Below are 10,667 nucleotides of genomic sequence, written 5' to 3'. Positions count from 1 at the left end.
TTGGAGTATAGTGATGTTAAGGATTCTATGTAAGATGTTCCTCGCTAATGTAATTGATGTGCTGGCTTTATTTTGAATTAGTGCGGCTACTGTTAATTTCTGGGATGAATATTTGATTCCGTGGACTGTGGATTAGAGAGATCATGGAATTTATAGCAATCTCTAGCCAAAACCATGCCCAAACAAATACACGTTTCCAAAGGCATCCAATTTTCCAATTCTGATCCTCCCACCAGGCACCAACTTAGGGTCAGTAGTGTACAGCAAACCATAGAGCCACTATCAATACATCAGGCCCTAGATGCCTTGAACGTGTTATAATATGCGTTCATAGTGCTATGGCGGATCCACCTTTAAAATTTGGAGGTCGTAGAATTTTGTGAAAAAAATCGGTGATGGTACGGTTAAACTCACTTTTAGACTCTCTAATTCTTCACTTTTTGTAGCATTGACGCTGCAATTACCGCTAATTGAGATTTTAAATTGTCTTTAACATTGTGAACTCTGTCATGTTGTATCAGTAGAAAAAGTTCTTAAGATTTATTAACATTATCGAATTTGTAGGCAATATATAGGGAAATCTACTTCAGGTGAGCAAACCTAGAGAACCGGGATCTCACCATTAGGTTTAAAAGATTAGATCGTTCAAATTTAAATTGTTGCCTTGACAAAAGTTTTCAACTTGAAACATGATAGAGTTATTAAATGAAAGCAGAGTAGTAGATATACGAATCAAGAGATTACATGAAATTTAAGATGAAAATTATCTAAACAGTAGAAATATGAAACTGCAAAAGCTAAATGAAAGTTTAAATAACACCACAAACTACAACAATGTTGGAATAGAAAACCTTAAAAGTATTTCAAAAGCAAAAAACCTCCTAATGTAGGGAAAAGATACTGCACTACTTAAGAGAACCCTAAACAAACATTGTTTTGTGTAGTTGGTTCCCTTGTTTTACTTTCTGTTTGTCTAATTCACTTCACCGAGCTTCTCTGCATGTAGTCGTCGAAATCTTCCACTGGTAATGAAGCAAAAGCGATACTAGTGATTCGAGCTCACCTTCGTTCCATCAATGGAATAGTCGCTGATGATTGATTGTTCCCGTTTGCAGTGCCAGGTTGATAATCGGGCACAGGAACATTGTGGATAACTCCTTCTGCAAACGGGATTGGTTGATCAGTCTCACCAGGAAGCATTGAATATTTGGATTATTCTGATTTATAACATGTGAGTTAACAAGACAAAAAAAAAACAAAACAAAGAAAATCAATTAAAGTGTGTAATTAATGGTAGCATATGCGTGATTGTCAAAGAATGGTGATGATTTGCTATGATCAGACCAAGTACATTAGGAGATGTGCGAGATGGAGCAATGGACAGATTGCAGGGGCCAAAGGAGTTACCATCACTGCCATTACCTTTAGAATCGAAGAAGGTATGTGCTTTCAGTTACGCAAAAAAGGCAACGTGTTTAGTGGATGGGTGTTCGGAAGACCTCAATAAGTGCAGGGAGTACCATAGGCGCCACAGGGTTTGCGATGGTCACTCAAAGATCCCTGTTCTGATAAGTAAAGGCAGAGAGCAAAGGTACTGCCAGCAATGCAGCAGGTGAGGCTTTCTGAGTAGAATCAAGGCATATCTCTGCTCCAGTGTCAGTTCTTTTATGATATCTTTCATTCTATTTTGTTCAAACACGTAGATTGTTTTCAATTAGTTCTCTACTAATTATAATAACATGTGGATGAATGCTAGAGAGGATATATAGGTTGCACGTTAGCTTGCTATAATCTTAAACTTTTCTCTGGAATAGAAGTAATGCCTATAATTATGAAAATACTAACACGAGATGGATCTTCCAAAGAACAAGGCTGCTCGCAACTTTTAACTACAAAAACCAGTAAAACTAATCAAAAATGCCTAAATATGCATCCCTTGTATACTCTAATCAGGTCTTACTTTCTTCATTCGCTCATTTATTTTCTGTTAGTGTTCGGTTCTAACTGTGTTCCCTATTAGCCTAGCAATGAACACCACACTCGACATAATCACTAATAACCGAGTTTTACTTTATCAACTGCTGGCAGATTCCATTCCTCTTGGGAGTTTGATGATGTGAAGAGAAGTTGCAGAAAACGTCTTGTTTGTCACAACCGCCATCGACGAAAACCTCAACCAGAATCGTTGTACATGAGGTCCAGACATTAATCACCTTCTGCAAATAAAATATTCGCCTCATAGTGAAAAAGAAAATTGGGTTTGAGAGTTATTAAATGAAAGCAGAGTAGTAGATATACTGAATCAAGAGATTACATGAAATTTTAAGATGAAAATTATCTAAACAGGTAGAAATATGAAACTGCAAAAGCTAAATGAAAGTTTAAATAACACCACAAATTACAACAATGTTGGAATAGAAAACCTAAAAGTATTTCAAAAAGCAAAAACTCCTAATGTAGGGAAAAGATACTGCCATACTTAAGAGAACCCTAAACAAACATTGTTTTGGTGTAGTTGGTTCCCTTGTTTTACTTTCTTGTTTGTCTAATTCACTTAATCGAGTTTTTCTGCATGTAGTCGTCGAAATCCTCCCCTGGCAATGAAGCAAAAAGCGATACTAGGGACTCGAGCTCACCTTCGTCCATCAATGGAATAGTCGCTGATGATTGATTGTTCCCGATTACAGTCTCAGGTTGATAATCCGGTGCAGGAACATTGTGGATAACTCCTTCTGCAACCAGGATTGGTTGATCAGTCTCTCCAGGAAGCATTGGAATATTAGGATTATTCTGATTGATAACATGTTGAGGATTTGCTGCTTGCGAATAATTGCTGTCATCGACAATCCAAGGCTCGTGATCAATGTTGGGAAGTACTCCTTGCTGATCAACAGGTAGTATCTGATTAAATTCTCCCATGGGCATTGAAAAATCAGTATCAATCCAAGGGCCGTGATCGATGTTGGGAACTCCTTGTGCAACTGGTAGTATCTGATTAACTTCACCCCCAGGCATCGAAGAATAAGTATCAATCCGAGGCTCATGATCAAGGTAGGGAACTCCTTCTGCAACAGGTAGTATCTGATCAAATTCACCCATAGGCATTGTAAAATCAATATCATCAATCCAAGACTCGTCATCAATGTTGGGAACTCCTTCTGCAACAGGTAGTATCTGATTAAATTCACCCATAGGCATTGAAAAATCAGCATCGAACCAAGGCTCGTGATCAGTGTTGGGAACTCCTTGTGCAACCGGGACTATCTGATTAACTTCGCCCACATGCATCGGAGAATAAGTATCAATAATGTTGGGAACTCGTTGTGAATCTGTTAGTATCTGATTAACTTCGCCCATAAGCACTGAAGAATCAGTATCATATTGATTAGATGATTCCAGTAGATTAACAGAGTACTCGCTGGCATTATCATCACCTCGCTTAATAATCTCGCATATCGCATAGTCTTGAACTGATTCTGGTAAACCAAGTTTTTTCGAAAATTTATCATCCAGAGTATACTCATACATGCACCACTTATCATCACTCTCACCATTACTACTCACCTTCTTGTCGATTTTGTACGTAAAAGCTCCTCTGCTTCCAAGAACCTCATTACTCTTCTTGTCCTCAATCTTTTTATTACTCTGACCAACCCAAGTGCCACGACCAGCTCTCCTCGAAACACGCTTACCGTTCTTGGACAACTTAGTGAACACGTAAATAGTCTTCTTCTTGCCGGATGATGCTGATTGCCAGAAGAGATCATCATCTCTGAAAACTTCGCATTGCGTCGAGGCTCCGTAAACATCAGCTTGTTGATGATATGATCGCAGGGGAGTGGTTGTTTTTGGATCATAGGGATGAGATATTGGAGCAAGACTTCGTGTGGTGAAGACGCAAAGCGAAACCCTACCTTTAGTCCTTAGCAAATGTCACATTCCTCTCTGTCCATCGTGAGTCGGTGACAATTCTCTAATGTTGTTAATGATTCAAAATTATTAATGTTTATATAGTACGTGAGCTGGGTTTATGGGCTGGGTTTAAGAACTTCTATTTGGATTCTTATTTAATTTAATCACAATTTGTTTATTTGTAATAAATCCTAATTATTCCGCTGTTAGTCCTAGTGTCGTTCCTAGTGCCGTTGGGTATAATATCACCTGTGCCAAGTAAACAACTACAAGGAAAGTTGTTTACTTTTCTTAATTTCTCCGACAATAAATTAGGTGTGTTAACTATTATAGACTGACATAAATATTAACTATTAAATAAATTATGAATTAATGTTAAAATAAGAAAGAATACATACTTAGACAAAAAAATAAAGAAACACATACTTCAATAAAAAAAGAAAAAAAAATACTTATGCAATGAGTCTTAATATCAAATTTTAGATCAACTTTTATTTTATGCTCAATTGATGCTACTTATAAATAATACTTTCTTTTTTTCATATAAAATTAAAAATCTTATAATTTTTTACAAAAACAAAATATAGGGAAAATCTTATTAATTAATGTAAAATTAAATAAAAATTATATGAACGACATCTTATAATATTAAATTTAGTTACAATTAATTCATTTTATCAGGAAAAGCCTTATTGACAAGTAAATTATTATTCCCAAAACTTAAAACTCATAAACTAAATTATTGGTATAAATAATTCGATAGTTTTATTTAAATGTATATAACTTTGAAAAGAAATATTTCAAATTGAAACATATAGTATTATTGTTATTTTTATGTGTGTTTATAAAATATAATTATTTTTTAATTAAACGATAAGTTTTATCCTGGTTCAAAAGTATGTGAATCATAATTAATTTAATTTTAAATTATTTTATCCTCAGACCCATTATATGATCAAATTCAACTAATAATATTTAATTTGATTTTAATTTAGTTTAAACCCAGATAAATATAGACTTTTGTTTAACTCATATGAATAGTGCATATTATTTTGTTTAAATTGGTTGAATTTTATTTTGATTTTAATTTTATTTTACCGCGGATGGGTTGTATAATTTTTAGTCCGATGAATAGTTTAAGTTATTTTGTTTTAACCTGGTGCTATTATTTCGATTGACGGAATACAGTCTTTTTTCAATATTCGACACACATTTTAAAGTGAATATAAAGTATAATTTTATTATTTATTTTTGATTTTTTTATTAAACTTTAAACAAAAAATTTTTATTCGGAACAAAAAAAGTTTTAAAAACTGTTTACGGATCTATAATTTAAAGGAGTCTTAAAATGTGTGTCAAGCCCCCGTCCTCCAATATATACTACTAGGGGGACATAATGAGTATAATTTTTTAGCTAAGTAGTCATTATTTTATTTTAAACCGAAATCCATTGCACCGACTAAATTTAAGAAGTTATATTTAGTTTGTTTTAAATTTATATTAATCACGTCCAATAGTATAATTTTGTTTTATTTAGAATAAATAACATATATTATTTTGTCTTATTCCAATGTCATTACACCGATGAACGAACTGTCTCTATTTAAGTTTTGAGAAAATATCATGAATAACATAAATAAAAAAAACAATCCCGTATATTATATAAACTCAAGTATTATATAAACTCAAATACGGTACCGACTAACCGACTACCAAATTTTTAATATTTCGCCATGCAATGCACGAATATTTTACTTTTTATTTAACAATTGTTCATTAATTTAAAAAAGTAAAAAATTATATTAAATTTTAAACAAACAAAAATATTACTGAGTTTCATTTGATTTTATTTCGGCTCTATCTTGAGTTTTGTACATTAGATTTTTACGATATACAGCTCATGCGAATCTCAAGAATTAATGTTTAATTCAGTGATGGTTTATAAATTTTGTTCAACAAATATGATCTAGAATTTGAAGAAAATAGTAATTATGAATTTTGCATTATTATTATATTCGGTTTAGAATACCTACTTATTTTTTATTTAAATCATTGAAAGGGTAGGATATTCTATTTAATATAAAATACCTACTTATTGTTGGTTATAAAATATTCATTTATTTTAAATCTAACGGTCATGATCAATTTTTTTAAAGATATAACAATCCATAATAAACTGATAGTAAATGGACAATAACTATAAAAAATCTGGATAAAATCCATTTCATGCAAATCATATAATAAGGACCTATGTTTTACATTATTATACATTCTTTTTGTCGGATATACATTATTATCCATGATTCTAAAGATTCCCGATTTTATCGATTAATTCTCGAAAAGGCACGATACCGATTCGATTTTTGAAATCCGATTAATCTTTATGTATTTTCTTAATCGGTAATATATAATTTTAATTAAACATAAATAATGATAATTATATAATATGATAAATGTGTATTAACTTATAAATTACTACTAAAATAAGGATATTAAAACTAAATATAATTTAAAATATAAAGTGCATCTGATTAATCCCAGATCTCCGATAAATTCTAATCGGTATCTCGATCGATATCTTTCGATTCCCGAATTTTATAACATTGATATTATATTAGTTTTACAACAATGTAGTTTAGTGACAATTTTTAAGAGATATTTGTTAGATATTTTTGAATAAATAATTTTTAATAAAAATAAATTTCTTATATATTTTTTTCTATTGATAAATATTTTCTTATTAATAATTTTTATATTAATATTTCAGTTTCATATCTTGAGCTTTTAATCATATTTATATATTAATTTAATAGCCCATATAAATAATATACGTTTTTATTGTTTTTCTTCAAATATTGTGTGGAAGATACTTGAGTTGTTGAGTAGAAGAGATTTACAAATCATATTTTGATATGTTCATATAGACTTCTCTTTCTTTCATTTTCCTGTTTTTAATTATATTTTTAGGGGATTTTTCGTAAATATACTAAAAAAAGAAAAGTTTTGCAAAAATAATTACAGTTTTTAACACTACAACATATTTGCAATCATACAACTGTTTTTTTGCCGTTGTGTGACATGTAGAGTTTCCGTTGTCTATCCAACACTCGTGTGATCGAATACCAGACAACGGTTGTTTATACACTTGTTAGAAGAAGACTTCATAACAGTTTTATAACACATGTTATAATACAAAAGAGACAACGGGTGGTTTAACATGACCATTGTCTAAAAACTTAACAACAACAGTTTTATGAATAAAACCTTTATTCTAGTATAATATACACAATGGTTTCTAGCAGGCTTGTCAAACAACAGTTTTTAATTTTTTAAACCTTTGTTACAGTCCTCTTCAAACAACGGTTTCTCTATTGAAATATTGTCTGGATAATTGTTCAACAATAGTTTTGCACTACTTAAAAAATAGAAGGGACAACGGTTAATATAATATAAACAGTTGTTTGAAAACTTAACAACAACAATTTTATAAATAAAACCTTTATTCTACTTTGTTACAGACAACCATTTACTAGCAAGTTTGTCAGATAACAGTTTCTATATTTATCAAAGATTTGTTATAGTCTTCCTCAAACAATGGTTTCCTTCTTAACGTATTGTCCAGTTAATTATTCAACCATATGTTTACTCAGAAACAATTATCCCATATTATCACATACAACTGTTTATTTGCAAAAATCTTTTTGTGCAATGAGACATACAACGATTTTAATCATTTTTGAGTGACTTTGACCTAATTGTTTACAAGATTAAGCACATTATATAAAATAAAAGAAACCAATAATTTATAAATAAAATTGTATTTGTCGTAATACAATAGTTATTTTACAATTGAAACTAATATTAAATATACAAAAGTCATCAATAAAAGTTACAACTATAACTAAAAAATTATACCAATATTAATCGGGATACAAAAACTATTTAGTATAAAAAATCTTCCCTTGCTTTCTCCAAAGATTAAGAGAATTCTTCATCAATTTTGATCAAGGCAGGATAACATGAGTAAATGACCTCATGCCAGGTCTGATGGTGCAGCTTGCAATCACTTGTTAAAGTTTGTAAATTAGGCCATACATCCAGCTCACATTGCTCCTGTACAGAAACCATATCTTCTCATATGTGCATGATCTCAAAAGAACTCCATGTAAAAGGCTGGCAACAGATTTTGTTTCCAAACATAAAAATTAATACCCGACAGTTTCGGTACATGCATAGTTTTTACAGACTTATAATACTAAATAATCTTTATGGTCTTATACCAACAAGGCTAAAACTAAGTACATCTATGTAATATGAAGATGAACATGACAATTAGTATGAGGAATGACCTTTAACTTCTCCATATGAAAGGCAAGACTGAGGATTTTCCTCTGTTTAACCCATCTATCACCCTCAGCTTCTATAAGTCCAACAATAAGAAGTTTTGATAAAGGATTACCTCCATTGGCTTGTATACTGTGTGTGTGATGTGGGCAATTATCGGTACATGTGTCTTCACCCTGAATGAAGCTAATCTAAATTTAATTTTAGTATCATATAAATTATTACTCTGAGAAGTGACCTTCTCAGGTGGAAGGTCTATACTGAGATTTCCACGGGAAAGGATAACACTATATGCCTCTTGCAGGATTTCATCAAAATGAGTCAAACCCTAAATCAGAAAGAAAATAATGTAGAGATCCCTATTTAGCAAAACTACAGGAGGAAGAAAATCAATAATCAATATACTAGATAATTGTATAGAACTGGCATCAATATTTTTAACTCACTTTTATGTTCTCAATTCTTGCAAATATTTGAGTCTGGCTCAGATCACCCAACTTAGATAAATAGTCACGAGCCTGCAAATGAGCAAAAAGAAGTTAGCTATCGCACCAATATGAGCATTTAGTACTAACTATAGGACAAACAATAAAAAGAAATTTGAAAAATTCGTGTTTAATGCCAGAAAATGAACTTACTTCACGAACATCTTATGCATTTTGTTTTAAACACCCCATGTCCTTATCACCTAAAATTAAAATTGAAAAATGATATATTACATAAACAATAAAGTTAGACTATTGTGAAACTTAGGAAAGAAATGTAAAGTTAGACAAATTTCATATTTCAATTTCGGAATAAACAGCTACCACCAGCATATGTATTTGTTTCATCCATGGAAATGATATAATATTTTTTAATACTGCATTTATTTTCAGCCCCAAATGTATATTACCAGCTATCTTTTTTCAAAATAACATATAAGTTGCAATAATTTACAACTGGGTTGGAGCATTTGTACTACCTAAGTTGTTTGTTGTCATTTATGTAATAAGCAGGAAAACATGTGTGACTAACATAATTGCAACAGGGTGAATCAAAAAATGAGGGCAGAGAAGATAAACAATTAGGAGATAGAAGTAAAAAAACAAGAAAGAACATGAAACCTTTAAGAAAGTGTGGTAAAATATTGTTGCAGAGAGCTAATTTGACTTGGAGGCTAATGCTTTTTCTCTAATATGACAGAGTTCTCTGTATAATGAAGATAAGGAAGAGTTGCAATATTAAATTGGTTCTGACAAGAAGGGGAGCATTCTTATCCGAGTATAATGTTGCTGATAGAGCTGTGTGTACTTCTGCAAAAAAAACCAATATAAGCCAGTGAGGTGAGTATTAAATTAGAAGATAACAAAATGGTACAAAACAAACCTGAAGAAGGGATTAAATACTATTTATTCTTTTCTCCCAAAGACTTCAAATTAGAAATCTTAGCAACAGAAGGCATAAGCTGAGCATCTGTACCTCTGCAACAAATCAAACAATTGTTGCAGTTGGACAAGAATCCAAACAGACAAAGTGGCACTCAAAATTATGCCAGACAAAGGAATCTCCTGGTCCGTGAACACCTCTTCGTATCATCAACCTTGCATCTTCACCCATATTTCCAACTTGAACTTCAACAAAGGACGATACAATTGGTGGATTGAACTCTCATCGTATTCTGCATGCTCTCATTGTATGCTCTCATAACATACATCTGAATTAAACAAGACATCAAAACAAAAGTGTTATAAGACAATAATAATGTATTAATCAGCCAAAAAAAGGCATCGTGCTCAATTAGAACAACTCCAAGTACAAAGAGACGCTCAATTTATAAAAACTAGTAATATCGAGAGTAATCAACTCTAGCCGAAAATTTGTAAATGGTACAAAAACTCTTATATCTAGTTACTTACATTGACGAATTCCTGATTGAAAACAGCTTCATCTCCGAAATCCGGAGCTACATTTCCAACCAGAGGAAGCTCACTCTAAACAACACACAAATCGGAAAAAAAATTAAACATAAATCTGCCCAATTAATTAACACCAACACTTGTATGGTCAACTATAAACTACAACAATCACAAATGTAATAAATATATAAAAATAAGAAAAACTTACAGCCTTGACGATTAACCTACGAGAGGAGCGAGAAGAAACGGAGAGAGATGTAAATGATTTACGGGGAGCAGAGGAATTGAAAAAGGGAGTAGAAGAAGCAGCTAGGGTTTTGTTTATTAAATTTGGGGGAAATGTTGAGACATGGTTTAGAGTTAGAGCGAACAGATTGAGTTGTCAAGCCCTACAAAATACGGAGCATCTCATCTATACCTTGGATTGTGAATCCAAAAAAATGTAACTAAACCCGGCGAATAATCAAGTAAGAGACATCTCTAAACCACTTTGTTTCAATTGAAGAGAGAGAA

General features: G+C 31.8%; 1 long non-coding RNA gene across 1 annotated transcript; it reads right to left on the bottom strand.

The window, feature by feature from the left end:
• Window positions 1-8,243: 8,243 nt before the first annotated feature.
• LOC141705345 (uncharacterized) lies at window positions 8,244-9,514 on the bottom strand. The gene is made up of 3 exons (XR_012568302.1): window positions 9,363-9,514; window positions 8,895-8,944; window positions 8,244-8,774 (listed from the first exon to the last, which is right to left on the bottom strand). It is a non-coding gene; the product is annotated as an uncharacterized LOC141705345 (long non-coding RNA).
• Between the last annotated feature and the right edge of the window lie 1,153 nt (window positions 9,515-10,667).

Source organism: Apium graveolens, unplaced genomic scaffold, assembly GCF_009905375.1.
Source record: "Apium graveolens cultivar Ventura unplaced genomic scaffold, ASM990537v1 ctg8814, whole genome shotgun sequence".
NCBI classification, from domain to species: domain Eukaryota; kingdom Viridiplantae; phylum Streptophyta; class Magnoliopsida; order Apiales; family Apiaceae; genus Apium; species Apium graveolens.
Note: the sequence above shows the minus strand (reverse complement) of the source record. Positions and strands in the feature narration are given on the sequence as shown.